This window comes from Daphnia pulicaria, chromosome 2 (assembly GCF_021234035.1).
Source record: "Daphnia pulicaria isolate SC F1-1A chromosome 2, SC_F0-13Bv2, whole genome shotgun sequence".
Lineage (NCBI taxonomy): Eukaryota > Metazoa > Arthropoda > Branchiopoda > Diplostraca > Daphniidae > Daphnia > Daphnia pulicaria.
The window spans coordinates 5,795,490-5,811,551 of NC_060914.1; the positions used below are offsets into that span (position 1 = coordinate 5,795,490).

At 35.4% G+C, this 16,062-nt stretch overlaps 1 long non-coding RNA gene across 1 annotated transcript; it reads right to left on the minus strand.

The window, feature by feature from the left end:
- Positions 1-1,393: 1,393 nt before the first annotated feature.
- On the minus strand, positions 1,394-4,328 carry LOC124327614. The gene is made up of 3 exons (XR_006916198.1): positions 4,082-4,328; positions 1,778-1,883; positions 1,394-1,699 (listed from the first exon to the last, which is right to left on the minus strand). It is a non-coding gene; the product is annotated as an uncharacterized LOC124327614 (long non-coding RNA).
- Positions 4,329-16,062: the final 11,734 nt, after the last annotated feature.

Genomic DNA, 16,062 nt, shown 5'->3' on the forward strand with positions numbered 1-16,062 from the left:
TTCCCTCGGGCACGATTAACCCGACAAGCCTAATATCCATGTACTGCGGGGCGAGCCAAATAAAAATCTTCTGTTCACGGCACCCCTTCACACTGCAACGCGACGCAAAGGGGTCGGCTTGACCCATACCTTTGGATCTTAATAAGGTCTATAATAAAATCTGCGGTGGGGGTTTCATGCATTACCGCTAGATCTACAGTACCCTCATGAAGTTTGGAAACACGGCGAGTGTTTCCGCGCTTCTAACACGGCGGCTTACGGGCCAAAGTGTCTATCTTTTTTACGTGATAACTCACGTTTGAGTTATCGCAAAGCAAATTTTTAAAAATCATCTTGGTGATGAAAGAATTTCCTTTCACCATGATTTTTTGCAGATTTTAGTGAATTGAAGTTTATCCCCAAAGTGCTAGATATGAAGTTTGGAAACATCGGCGCGCTCGCCATTTGTTTCCAAGCTAAAGTGTATGCTACTTAAAAATTATAAAAAATTCAAATATATCAATTATTACTTGAAACCTGCACCAACGGTAGACGACATAGTCGTGTACATTTTGACAAAGTTTTAAATTTTTCTAATGATGCGCTGATTTTTGCCGATTTTTTATTAAATGTTGATTTTTCTTCTCACGTCGCGTGGAGCGTATCCTGCCCCGGGGGAAGAATAGAAGAGGGAAAACCGCCGGACCCCTTTGTTCTCCCCTATTCTCTTCCCTCTATTCTCCCCCCGGGCTAGGATTTCGTCCCTAAACAACCAAAATTAATCGGCATGTTTTCTTTAAAAATTCGGCAAAAATCAGCGCATCATTAGAAAAATTTGAAACTTTGTCCAAATGTAAGTTTTTGACCTCAAATGAGGGCCCCAATTTTACCCTCTCTTCCCACTCAATCTACTGTTCCCTACCCTACTCAAGCCTAAACTAACTATTGAAATACCAAAATGATGTATTATACGTCAGTGTGAAATATAAGGGTCAACTAGCAACAACAAAAAGGTGTCATCTCTTATCTCATTCTTGGAAGTTGAACGGTCCGACACCGCCAACAAGAGTTCCATTTCCAACAAGGACTTCATAAAGACTTGCTTATAAAGACTTACTTTGACCGAGAATTTTAAAACACAATGTAGTTGGTCTCGTTGAATGCATCGGTGAAGATCCCCCCCCCCCCAAAAAAAAAAAACACTGACATTGAAAACCTTCTACATCGTAGGGCCTAACATCAAAGAAAAAATGTACCGCCTTCACTTTGGAGAGCCTGAGCACTATTTCAATTCTCTATAATATCCTCGAATTATTCCAGTTACCCTTGATTTAACTGTTTATAATGTATTTTTTAAACTTATAAATGCTAGATAAACTCATACATTCACCTTTTATATTTTGTTACCAATGAATTTATGTAGACAGCTTTTCAATTTTTTTCAATTTTCTTTTATCAAAGTTAGTAACGCAAGAATAAAATATGAAAGAGCTAGAGTCATCCGCTCAGTTTTCAAGGCAGGTAATTATCACGCACATAGTATGCTCGACGAGTGTCTGGCTGTCAGTGCAGAGTCCAACGTATAGGTCCAACGAATATTTGACCTTTGCTTCACACCGTAATCCATTCAAGAAGCGAAAATCATTATCGACGAGCTGCAAGTCGGGGGGAACGAAGAAAACGACGCCTCCCTTATAGGCTATTAGACTTTTTAAATCCCCTGTTTGAATGGTGAAAAATTTGAGGTGATAAAAATTACTTCAGTAAATGATGTTCCTGTAGCTAATTTCAAACTCACCTTTACCCATTACACTGTGGTTTTGAAATCCTCAACTAACAATTTTGGCTGAGTGGTGGTGAGTCCTCAATATCCAAAGCTAATCCGTGGTTTGGCTCTATCTCCTCTACATTGATTACCCATAGAAAAAAAGAAAATGAGTTTAATCATAGATAAATTTCCCGATAGGGATTCTATCTCAACTCGATGACGATGATATGACAGACGACCTCTGAAAAGTTCAAACCCACCAGTCGACATCCGATAAGATGGCGCTGTTCCTCTCAGAGGTATGGGGTGAACGAGGGCGAATGAGGGGGGGTTCGTTGTTAATTTATAGGTTTTTTCATCGTTTAATTAAAACAAAAACAATTAATTCTAGGTTGTAGAGGAGATGACGACGGATGGCAACGTTATAGTGCCAGTAAGATTTGAGTAGCCATTAATTTAGGTTAATTGATGGAAGTGTGTAATACGAGAAAAATTAGTTTCAGTAATAATTTTTTTTTCCGCCAGATGGCTCTTATGCTTGTTCTACAAACTTGTTTTTTTAAGGCCGTAAAATAGTAACTAGCTATATATCAATATATGTGTGAGGCCGTTGCCGTACAGAGATACAGATACAGAAGGTTTCTTAATGGACGGTATTAAATTTGGATTATTGGTTACTTGTTGAACGAGTATCAACAAGAAACATAGTTTTTGTAAAAGACTTAACTATAGATATTATTTGATAGCCTAGCTATAGTATAGATATTATTTGATAGCCGAGTTGATAGCCGAGTTGATAGCCGAGTTGATAACCGAGTTTTGCTAGCCTAGCCATAGATATTATTTGATAGCCTTTAATTGACGGTAATTTGTAATTTAACGAAAAGTGCCAAGAAAGATAGTAATTGCAAAGCGAAGTGGGGTGCACCTAAGACGCTACTTGCTACTGATATAACTAATTAGTTAATCAATTAATAAATATTTTAAATTGTGATAAAAAAAAACACCGTTATAACTAAATAACCCATGCCCAAACCCCCACTGCACTTAATAAGCCGAACTTTCTTGTGAATCTCAAGTTAGGTAGACAACATTTGTGTAACATATAGGCGTTAATCTTGATTGTGTTTTACGGAAAATGCAAAGAAAGAAGGATGATAATTGCAAAGCTAAAACTTGCTACTGATATAACTAACTAGCTAAAAATAGAGAGGAAATCAAAAACGTATTAATAAACCGTAAGAATTTTAAAATATTTTTAAATTATTTTCTAAATTTGAAGTTGGAAAATATGATAGGTTGTGTAAATTTTTAAAGATTGTTTGCTGGGTGATTCCATATGAAAACGACCATAACCTGTGGCGACCATCTCACGGATTTGATCGCCACTAGGCTTTTTCGATTCATAACAATAAAAAAAAATTTCCTCGAAGGATTTTGAAAAAAAATGGTGCGTTCACCTGGCACGAAGGTTTGAATTGTTTAAAAGTCCGCTTGACCGTATAATCATTTTAATGTTTTTAAGTACATTGAAATGCGTTGTTTGGCTGATTTATTCATCAGAACATGTTGTCATTTGGATAAACTATTTTTTAAGACCAAGCGCGACAAAATCCAAGGTTGCACCACCCGGTGGCGCGAAATTTAAAAAGTTTAAAAATGATAAAATTTGATTTGATATAAGTAAAGTTAAAATTGACGCAGGTTCATAAAAATTAATAAAAATGTCAACGAGGCTATTAGTAATGTGTGTTCAAAATTTCAAACTCGTAGCTTAAGTTGAAAATATTATTATTTAATTTTAAAAGTACGAAAAATGCGATTTTCGTCAAAATTGACGTTTTTCAACTAAAAAAATCGGAATTATCGACCAAACGAAATTTTTTCATTTTTTCAGGAAAGAAAGCTTTTTATATCTAGTTTATCACAAAAAATTATTGGAGTAGTGTTATTTTTTGTTTAGGAAATATTTTAAATTTTATAACAGCGAGTTTTTGTACTAAAAAACTATGAAAAAATCCCCTACAGGCTACAACAGTCAGCAAACGTGTTTTTTCTTTGCATTTAAGTTTTGTAACATCCCCAGAATCTATTTGAAATAGCCGATTTGATAGCCGAGTTGATAGCCGAGTTGATAGCCTAGCCATAGATATTATTTGATAGCCTTGCTACTGAAATAACTTATAACTAACTAGTTAAAAAAATAGAGAGGGAAAGAAAAACGTAAAAATATATGACGTAAAGTAAAAAAAAAATTGAAAAAGGTCAGACCTAGAGGGAAACTCGCGAGCGAAGCGAGGGGTCGGATTCAAACAAGACTGAAGTTGAGGTTACCATTTTCATTATGCACAGATTGGCAATCATGAACTAGCAATTACTGCTGTGTAATGTGGAGTAGTCTACTCAAAGAATCACCTATTAGTATAGTCATTTTAGCCGAAAAAGGGGGGTGTACCTCAAACAATTAGTAATTAGAACTTTTTTTAATGAGCACTATTTCTTCATACTTTATAATTAAGTGTGTAAAAAAATTCAAAGATCGTACGTAGGGATCACATATAAATTTTCAATTAAAAATTAGAAAATAAGAAATGGGGGTCTAATTTTAAATATTTTTTTGTTTTTATTACAGGTAATCAAACTTTATGTGTTAATAAACGTGTGTTTCTAATTTAAATGTTTTTTGTGTAGATTTACTATTTTTTTTTAATTTTAAAGTTACTGAAATTGATTTCCGCGTCGAAATTTTTTCGCCGTGTTTAACACGGCGCTTATGGCGCTACGCGTCTTGTTAAAATTGATGCTACATAAAAACTAAATAACCTAAAAATCCCCAAATAGTCTAGTTTTGTAGCCAATATAACCTAGTTTACTTTGTATTAATTATATCTTATGAATATAGCACAGTAGAAAAGTTATTCACATTACAAAAAAAACTACCCTTTCTTAGGTTTTTCCAAATTCCGAAAAATTCAAGTTGCTTTTACAACACACAACTCCCATTTCTTATTTTCTAATTTTTAATTGAAAATTTATATGTGATCCCTACGTACGATCTTTGAATTTTTTTACACACTTACTTAAAAAGTAAGTAGAAATAGTGCTCATTAATAAAACTTTTTTAGCGCGAGAAAGGGGAGAAGAGGAAGAATGGGACGAATGGGGGAGAAGAGGAAACGTGGGTCCACTTTTTCAGATGCAAACGGCAGTAAAGTCAGTCCACTTACCTCCCGGACTGCGGATGAACAACTGAGGGAACACAGAGGTCTGACGGAGGACGAGCGAAACCTCAACGGAAGTTTGGTGAGCATGACGCCGACTACCACCTTTTTTAGCGCGAGAAAGGGGAGAAGAGGAAGAATGGGACGAATGGGGGAGAAGAGGAAACGTGGGTCCACTTTTTTTTCGTACGCCCTCCTCCCTCCCATTCCTCCCATTCTCCCTCTTCTCCCCGTTCTTGGGCTAAAAAAGTCTAGAGCCATGCTGCTTTGCCAGATAAAACGGCTAAATAAAACAGATCCCGAAGAGCCCTATACAGAAACGTGAGCACCAATTTCGTTCGTAAAATACAAAAATTTATGTAACTAACTTTTTTAAATAGCGCGGTTATGAAAAACAATTCGTATTTGGTGTACCAGTAGGACAGACAGGGTTTAATCAATTCGGCGAAAAACCTGAATTCGACAAACTCAACAACCTACATTAAACAATCACTAGCTCACCTGCACACAAGGGAAATGAGTTCCCAGTCTGGATAACCCAAAACAGTTGTGAATATTTTAACAGTAACTCGTCTCCTCCAACTTCACACGCGATCAGCAGTTCTCAATATGGGATTGTACACTTGGTAAAGTCTATGGGAAAAGTTGTTACACTTTCAAGGTTTGGTTTGGACACTAACCTTGTTACTGGTGGTAGTCGGCGTCATGCTCACCAAACTTCCGTTGAGGTTTCGCTCGTCCTCCGTCAGACCTCTGTGTTCCCTCAGTTGTTCATCCGCAGTCCGGGAGGTAAGTGGACTGACTTTACTGCCGTTTGCATCTGAAGAAAAAAAGAAAACAATTTCAGTCAACATTCGACATAATGAATAAGAACTCTGCTTTTAACAAAAACAAGGATCATAAACTCAACGAAAGATACAAATCGAACATTTATTTCTTTTGATTAAAAACCATATCAAAATTCTACCAAGGAACCAAATATGGAGGTTGAAATATTACCAAAATGGGAATTTCTTCCATACTTAATGTAACGGATGGTGATTGATTATCAAATTAAAAAAAAAGAAATAAATAAAAAGGAAAGAATATGCTTTTTTTTTCAAACAAGTTTTGGGAAACGAACTCGTTTACCCTATACATTGTTGATAACATAATTTAATTCAGTAAGAATCTGATCGATACAACATGACTTTGAAATACTCCATCATATGAAGAATACAGTAGCTATCAAGATTTTCCAGCTGCATGCACAATAGGCTAAGTTCCATCTTTGGAAACGAATTGAATTCAAACAGTTGATTTCCTATTAGAGAAGACAAAATTCATTTGAGTCCACTAACCAACGCGCATGCAAATAAACTTTAAAAGTAATTCCTGTTCCCTTTCATCGCACAGGTCCATTTCCACCTACACTTTTATGTGACAGCTAGCAATTGTTAATTTGCTTGATTTCTGTCAACTGTGTTTAATCTTCAATAAGCACGAATTTTTACCTTACAGATTAATATACCATCATCCTTAATCTTTGATAAATAAATCGAAATGATTTCTTTAATAATCCACTTTCTCATAATCAAGTAAAAAAAAGAGCTTATAACAGAAGTCGTCAAGTTTTACATCGCTTCTGTATTCACTTGTTTGCTGATTCAGCAGCTTGATTGGATTTCGTGAATTTCAACAAAATGTCCAAAATGGGAATGAGGTTTTTTCTCTTGACCGACGACGAATAATTAAATAAGTTTGGCGACACTTTGGAAAAAATAATACAATCAGATATGAGAACCGGCTTCGATCAATAAAAAAACAGTAAAATCTAACTACTTTCAACTACTGAAGACGTTCTTAAGAAAATCTTGGGCACTAGCTTACCAGAAAATTAGAACAACAACAATTTCTTTCCTAAAGTATTTTGTAAATTGGGTGTGGATCAGTTCACGGGCGTTCATGAGCACAAGGCCATCAGTGAAACCAAATAAAACATTACGAGTCAACTTCGACACGAATCTTCACGGTCATCCATGAAATAAAATCCATCATCCAATTCGGATAGAAGACTTTCAGTTGATTTTCATTTTCAATTTGAACAACAAAATTACTTATAAGCATTCGTTGAACGGAGCGAAATCCGCACAATATAAAAGACGACCCATCTTAAAGGCGCGGTAAGTCAAAATTTCTTTACTTTCGTATTATGCCAGTTACACGATATTCTTGCTTATACACTTAAATTTCGATATTATATATATATTACTCATTAAATCGTATGTGCAGATTGCTATATGGTCTTTATTGTCTCTTTGGCGACCTACGTTTTGATGGCCTTTGCCCAGCCATCGACCAGTTGGGCCAACCCTTACTATTTCTTCTTGAATATCAACACTCCACCAATCGTGGCTCCCCAAAATATCTCGGCCGATGAAAAACAGGAAATCAGAAAGTATTCACTGATTACGACGATCACAGTATGCAAAACACATTAGGATCTCATGTCGTACTGATAACAACATGCCTGAGGGATCTCAAAAGAAATTGAAAAGAAAAATTATACGTACTATTAATTATTATATCATATATTATATACTACAATTATACAGTCATCCGTGAAAGTTTCTTGAACAGGCAAATGGCTCTCTATATTTTAAGTTTAATTTGACGGAAGGGATACTACGGTGCCTACCGTACCCCCGGTATTTTGCGCCTTTTTCTCATTTTCTTTCGTAGGTAAAGGAAGAGAAGAATATAAAGAAAAAGAGAAAAGGGCGTAAAATATCGGGGGTACGGTAGATTAAACTTGGGGAATGCCATGAACACTAACGGAATATTCGTCGCTCCTAAACCCGGCAAATACCTTTTCGCTTATTCTGGATTTAGTGAGTACAATGCAAATGCAAGAGTTGAATTGCAATTGAAGACTGATACAAAGGATTGATCAAGAGTAGGACAGGCGTGGGGGTGAACACCATGCTCAAACATTTTCACTGCAAACCACTTTAGAACTTGCAAAAGGCAATCAAATTAGACTTATGTTATTAGAAGGTGCAATACGTGACCACGCATCACATTTTACCAATTTTATCGGCCAGTTACTAGAGGAAGACATCATTTAGTAAATTTAAAACAAACCAAGCGAAACGGATTTTTATTTCGAAAGAATTTGCATTCTTCTAAAAATTCCTTGTAAAACAACCAGCATAGCTTTTTTAAAATTACCTTAGCTATTATTGTCACAATGTTAAGATGTCGAGTATGTTAAGATATCGAGTATGGTCTGGGAATAATTACAAATAAAAAAAAAAGTTGTGTTGCCACATTTCTCTTTTATTTAAGAACCAAACTGCGCTTCGACTTTGGTCTAATTATACCATAGAAAAAACAACCCAGTTTCAAATTCGATAAAAAAGCGAAAATTGGTCATTTACCAAACAACCTTGTGGAATCAAATTGACTTATTTAGTTATTTCATGAGACCCGGAAATCTTGTCGATAGAACAATAAAGCTTGTCTTTATATATAAATTACAGCTTACCGTCAGATAATGTGAAAACAACCGGATGTCACGGTAGCAAGACATGTACTGTAGGCCTATTATGCTAGTCACTTTCAAATAGATAAGAAAAGCAACTGGCTCAGAAAATCAAAGCATAAGGACAAATCAACTTTGAAACAGAGCTGAATCAAACTATATGTCAGTGTTAACAAACCAATGAGTAGTTAATATCTCGTCCAGTTATTTATTATATTTTTCAGGGCCGTGTATGGAATAACACACAAAAGAGGACCAGTCTTCAGTCAAGACCGGTGCACTAAATTTGTAATCTTCAAAGTTGAACGGAAAAAAAGAAAGGCTCCAACACGTTCGAACCAGTTTTGACGCCACATTGAGACCCTACGCAAACAGAGGACAGCAGACGGACAATGCAATCCGCTAAGTTGAACTTCGTTAAAATTGGGTCAATTTTTGAAAAGTAACAAGGTAAAGTAGCATTTTGTGCCGCACTGAAAATATTGCGCTAAGCATGCAAAATTTTACCTTTCAAAAGTGTAACTGAGAATAAATTATAGTAAACAACAAACTTGCCAGAGAAATACGAGACTAGCTTATCAGCGAGTTTTGGGAATAGTACTCGATGACCGTTGACATCTTTTGGCTAACTAAAGTCAGCAATCAGTAGCTGTCAATTTACACGAAACACGAAATAAATGATCACATGTTCGTGATTACACATTCGGTCCTGTCTACTCAGAGAGACTAGTTCCTCATCAGATTAACCGAAATGGTTGTAGGGCGAGGACTTTTGGATTTTCCCACTATATGTGCGATGGTTTTATTTTCTTCTGATGTGGTTCCCGTATAAGTCCTGTGTTCTGTGTGCCCTATAAGTCCGAGGAAAAGACATCCCAAAACATTATTTTGAATAACTAATTACGACCGCTTACGACTTTTATCGCACACAGCCTAACAGTGTAACAGTTCGTTTTATTTAATAAAAACAAAAATTGTGGAGAAGAAACTAAAAAAGTTTGATCCATTGTTTAAGAAAATACGTCTATATTGAACAAAAGAGACATTTTCCCTCATTATCTTGTGTTTCACTTTTTCGGTTATTCAGTACCTTGCGCTACTGCAACATCGCGTGTGCCATATAAAGATTCGCAACAAACTAGTCAACCGTAGTCAACTAAAAAATGAAGTCGGAAAATTCTCCAGAATTTCAATTTTGGAATAATGCCAATAGATATACGATAGAGCTGAAATTATATCAAATCAAAAGGTGTTACGAGTAAGCTTAAGCTTTTATGGAAATGAAAGTTCTCCCTATAGAACTGCACGTTCCACCAACTTGTTGTACTCCCGACAAAGAAAGAACGATACCTCCTTATTTGATCCACACGTACCAAACGACCACCAGTCCATGCAAAAAATGCTAGATGCTAATTTCCAAGTCTGATAGAACCAACTGATATCCGGCCATCATATCCCATATTTAGCAATTTAATTACCATCCATTTAAAACAACCACACCTCTCACATCAACTAAAATGTGCAAGAAAGAAGAAAATTCAAACCAAACAACTACCACGGAACCGAAAAAGAAAAGATTTTTCATCTCGTCTTTATTTACGCTCAACTGCTCCATTGGGCAGAAATGAGTTTTCGTAAATTTCAACAGTGTTAAATAACGTAAACTTAGTCAAGAATCAAGATTGACTACAAATGATAAGTTACGCAAAAGTACGGAAATTAATCTACGAAAATCCTATCCAATAAAAACAGCAAAAAAAAAGTTTCCAGCGACTAAACATTTACTAATGAGTGTACTTTAAAAAGGATTGAGCAAATTTAATTACAAAAAATTTAATCGTCGTCAATTTTCTACTTTTAAACAAGGTGTGGACAAGATAAATTGGTGAACGCGCAAGGTCATCAGTTCAATCAAACATTTTCCAATACCTATATTTCGCCAAAAACGACAGGGATGTCGACTTAAATTCGCATCTCGGTCACCTAACAAATAATACACGTTTCACACGACCTTGAATAGGTGGAGGACTTTGATTGGGTAAATGGACCTACAGCTGATTTTAAATTTTCCATTCCAACAGCGAAATAACTTGTGCGCAATCTTACAACGAAACAAAAATCCGCACTGTATAAAATGTTGGCTGTCACTTCGATTTTCAAGCAGTCATCGCTAATTATTCAATCCAATCCTCCAAGCATCGCCACTATGCAGCACTCGGTAATTCAAAATTCGATTACTTCATTTACTCTGTGGTTAATTATCGCAAAAGGCTAAAACGTAATCGTACAATCCTTGAATTCTGTTGTTTGCGCTACTTGCTGAATCAGGTCTAGATTGTCACGGTCTTTGTTTCCTTGGCGGCCTACATTGTAATGGTCAATGAACAGCAACCGGCAAACTGGACCAACCCATACTTTTACTACCATTACAACACCCCACACTTGCCCTGCCTACCCAGAAAGTTTCGGCCGACGAAAACGCAGGAAATCAGCAGCAGCTATTCACCATCACAGTATGCAAAACACGCTAGGATCTCATGTTGTACTGCTAACAAGATGCGAGAGGGATCTGAAAAGTAAGTTACGACAAAACAAAATAGTTTGTAGTGGAAATTCTTATAAATTACGTGAAAAACTATTTACAGCTACGAAAGCCGATTTGGTTCACACACATTTCGAGGTCGAAAATGTTAAAAAGGAACTGAATAAGCTGAAAAGTGATTTTTTATTATTTTCGTTTACAAACGAAGAATAACTGAAAATTTGAAATAACTCTATTGATTTCTCAGAGTTTATTTTCTAAAAATCAAATTTGAAATTAAGAAGCACTCAAAACAGAAGTCGTCGAGTTATACGTCGCTTCTGCATTAGCGTTCAATTGTTTGCTGATTCAGCAGCTCGATTTCATGAATTTCAAAAGGATATCAAAAATGGAAATGAGGTGTTTTGTCTAGACCGACGACGAATAATAATATTTGGCGACACGTCGAAAAACATTATCTGATTATGAGAACCGGCTTTGATCAATAAAAAAAAGCCAAATTTGCTTATTCAATTTTGAAGATATTTTTAAGCACAATTTTGGCAGTCCCTTGAAAGAAAAGTCTGCAAGTTCTAAAGCAATGAATTCCTACCATATTTTACAAATTGGGTGTGGATCAGTTCATGGGCGTTCATGAGCACAAGGCCATCAGATATCAATCAAATAAAATGTCTCCACGTCCATTTTGCAAAAAATAAGAAGAGGAGTCAACTTAAACACGTATCTTCACGGTGACCCATAAAATAATATATGCAACCTTCAGTAAATTTGAAACCATAAAAGGGTGGGCAAGTCCTACGCTAAACCAAATCAGACTCCACAAGTATTAAAAAAGAGGTGGAACACTTACATGGGATGATGGTGCGATCACGTGATCTGCGATGACTGGAATGTGAACGATGCCTGGAATGTGATGGTGGGCCAGTGAAAATCCTGCGACAAATCAAAAGAGAAAAACATTTTAGTTGCAGTTTCTGTAGAAAAAAGTTAAAGCACGAAAATTTTCAGCTTCCATTCAAAACACATAGCTTGATTAATTGATTTCCATGTGAATTGTTTAACAAAAACAATAGTGCTAAACCCCTATTAATTAACTAATTTAATATCATCCCAGAATTAATATTTGGTCTCAGGTTATAGAGGCTAAATTCTTGAGGGGGGAGAATATAATACCCATCGAAATTCTGAGCACAGAACCAGAACCAAGAAAGAAAAATGAAGCTGATTTTTATTTTTAAAAAGTCCAAATACAGTGTCTCAAGATTATCACCACAATGAGGGAAAGCTAACTGGTTTGATTTGACTGCTGCATTTTTTTGTTGAAATTCAGGAGCATAAAAAAAACGCCTCGAATAAATTCCGCCATGCCAATTTCTTCACGAACAAGTGTGACAATCAACTTGATAAATCAAAGGAAAATCAAATATGGTCGGTTGAGCACCTTCGCATAGACATCAAGATAAAACTGGACGAACGATTCCAATGGTTGGCGATGTGATTTCAGGTGAGAGGAGAAAGACTGAGCGTTCTCGTGAATACATTCACCTTCACATGAATGTACACAAGGACACAGGAAAAGGGGAGGAGACTACTGACACAAAAAATATATGTTTGTTTTCCAAGGTGAAAATTAACCTTATCTATGTTATACAGATCTTAACGACTGATGGCATGGGTTCTGCAAAAGATTGTCAGACTAACCAAGCATTTAGCGTCACAAATCGGATATGCGCTCCAACTAACGAAAATGTCCAATGTCTATGTTTTAATTCTGGGAATCAAGCAGAAGCAAGAAAATTATAAACACTGATTTCATCTCTGGGTTGAAGAGGAAATGAGTCAAAGAAAACCAAATAAGACAACTTCATTAAGCTTCAACAAAACAAAGGATTCCAGATCTTAGAAAGAGCTTGCACATTATGCAATAATGTCCAACCAACAACAATTGTCTATTGGTACTGTACTGTGGGGATAAATTCAATTATCTAATTGCTTGGATGTTGACAATATTGCTACAACGATTGGCTGACCATAGAAAACTGCACACCTTTGTTAGGATAATTTAACTGATTTTTTTTTAAAATCTGTGTAACATGCAAGACAAAGATGACAAAATTGAAGTTCGAAAATATGCCAAAACACTGATAACACACAAGACACAAATGTTACTCAAGTGTCTGTCTACCTGTTTACAGCTATCACCGTTACCTCAGATGATAATTCAAATATGTTTGCTCAAACAGTTGAGGTGTCAAGGACAAGGGGTAACACCAATCATTCGAAGTAACCATTCTTTTTTCTCTGCTGCTAATATCTATTTTCCGAAAATGTTTGTTGTGTTTGGCTTATTTAGGATAACAGCATGCACAAAAAGGTTTTAACAATCCATTCTGGTGAGAATCTGAGCAACAGTTCTATTACTATTCAAATTATCTGCTGTTTGGTTTGTAGGAACTCTTGAGGGCTAGTACCTGATTTTGGTTTTTTGCTATTTTTCCATTTTAAGAAGTTTAATCATTGACGCCATATATCATCAGCAGTCAGCTCTCATGAACAAACACGATGCTTACAACCATACTGGCACCATACTTTCATCCAGTGTTCGGAAGATCAGTAGGCGATTTAAATCTGAAATGATTTCAATCGCGATTTCAATCAACTTATCGGTAATTTTTATTTTGATCTAAATCATTTTTCTTTCGATGATTTTTTTCGGTGATTTTTCGATTTTAAATCACTTAAAAAACATCAAAATCACAAAGCAAATTTTTAAGAAAACAGTGTTCAATGAGTAACATTTTTTATCTGGATTCAAATTTCTGATCCGAGAATCACTTTTTTTATGTAAGAAAGTCCGAGAAAGTGAATTTCTTCTGTTGATTCATGCTAAGTAATTTTTAATTTAATCAGATTCGTAAGAAGAAGTTCGAAAATGAATTTCTTTAGAAAAATCACGATTTTTTTAAATTTAAATTGCGATTTAAAACAAAAATAAAAATCATGATTGATTGATTGATTTTTTAACTTTTTTCAGTGATTGATTGATTTTGATTTAAAAATATTTTTAAAAATAATTGATTGATTGATTTTGATTTAAGTTAAATATTTAATTGATCTTTCGAACACTGCTTTCATCCTTCCATTTACATTTTAGTTTCTTTTACACACTTCATATTATTGAAACGTGCTCTGCAGACAAAATTGAGGTTTTTAATCATCTTAGACAGATGGCGTTGTTGGCCATTGGACGTGCAAGCAGAAATGTGAGCGACAATTTCGTAAAATGCAAAAATTTATGTAACCAACTTTTTAATCATGCGGTTACGAAAAACAATTCGTATTTGGTGTACTAGTAGGACAGACGATTATTTAATAGTTTTTTCCTGGTCAGATCCAACCAAAAAACAAACCCATCATCTTTTACACGGTTGTCGCCCTTCATCACAATTTTCAAGTAGTACTATAGAAAAAACAAGTAGTTTAATAGAAAAAGCGAAAGAAACAATTAGCTCATTGGCATGAAAAGTCAAAGAAGCCCCCATTATTATGCCGTCAAATGCATCGAGACTGTTTGAAAGTGAACCGGTTCTTTCTCCTATTTGGAGAAAAGCAAAACGGGTTTGGATTACTGTTATTTTGAGGGTACGAAGAGAACGTATAGGCTACGCTATAAAGTGTAAATTGCACTAACGGACAATTAGAAAAATCTGCAATGACTGGAATGATTTAACGAATTTAATGACAAATTGATAATATAAATATAATCAGTTTGCTCAAATCTGAATCGCTTTTTGCACGGCCCACTTTTAAAAAACAATACTTTTCATTAGAGAACGAGTTAAACGAAAATCACTTTGTAAATGATGGATAATGTCTGAGACTATACAAAAAACAATGGACATTAATTCGAAACACGGAAGTTTGAAAAATCGCAAAAGGGAATAACCTTGATGGGTATATCAGCGCGGAATTAAATTCATTTATTCTCAAAATACTTTTTTTGGGGGGGGGGGGGGGGTTCTAATCAATTCAGCTTTCGGAAAACCTGAATTCAACCTAATTACCTGCACTCTAAAATCATCAGATTCTGCATTCACTGGAATCAGTTCCCGCTCAAGATAACCTAACATGGTTGGGAGTATTTTAACAGTCAACCGTCTCCTCCAACTTCACATGCGATTCAGCAGCTCTCAATATGGGGTGTACACTTGGTACAGTCTGTGAAAGTTTTTGCTCTGTTCGTCAAGTCTTACAACAAATAAAAGTGAGAAGGTTTGCGATTTTTGACAATTGAAAACTAAAAGATGGACGTGAGAAAAATATTAAAACAAAAAATAAAAATCAGAATTGCCATTTGAAAATAAATTGCCATTTGTTTTCCTGATGCTTACTCCAATCGATCACGATTCTTAACAACCAAGTCGAATTTCAGATTTGGTTTGCCACTGACCTTGTTTCTGGTGATAGCCAGTGTCACGCACTTCCGTTGAGGTTTCGCCCGTCCTCCATCAGACCACCGCAGTCAAGGAGGTAGGTGGATTGATTTCACTACCGTTTGAATCTGAAGAAAAAACAATAAAAAAGAAAACAATTTCAGTCAACATTTGACATAATGAAGAGTTCTGATTTTAACAAAAACAAGGATTATTAATCCAACCAACGATACAAAACTACATTTTTTTCTTTTGATTGAATACCATATCAAAATTCTACTAGTAATGTAGTAGCAGTAATAACAGTAATAAACAGTAACACAACATAATAAACAGTAATGTACCAGTAATGTAGTAGCACACCAAACATGGAGGTCGGAATATTACCAAAATGGACATTTCTCGCATACATAATGAAACGAAAGGTGGTTGATTATTTCATTTTAAAAATAAAGAAATAAATCAAAGTGAAAGAATAGCTTTGATTTTTTTTCAGACAAGTTTTGGGAAACGAACTCGTTGACCCTATACATTTTTGAAACTTTATTTTATTCAGCAAGAATCTGATTAAGTGAAACCTGACTTTGAAAACACTC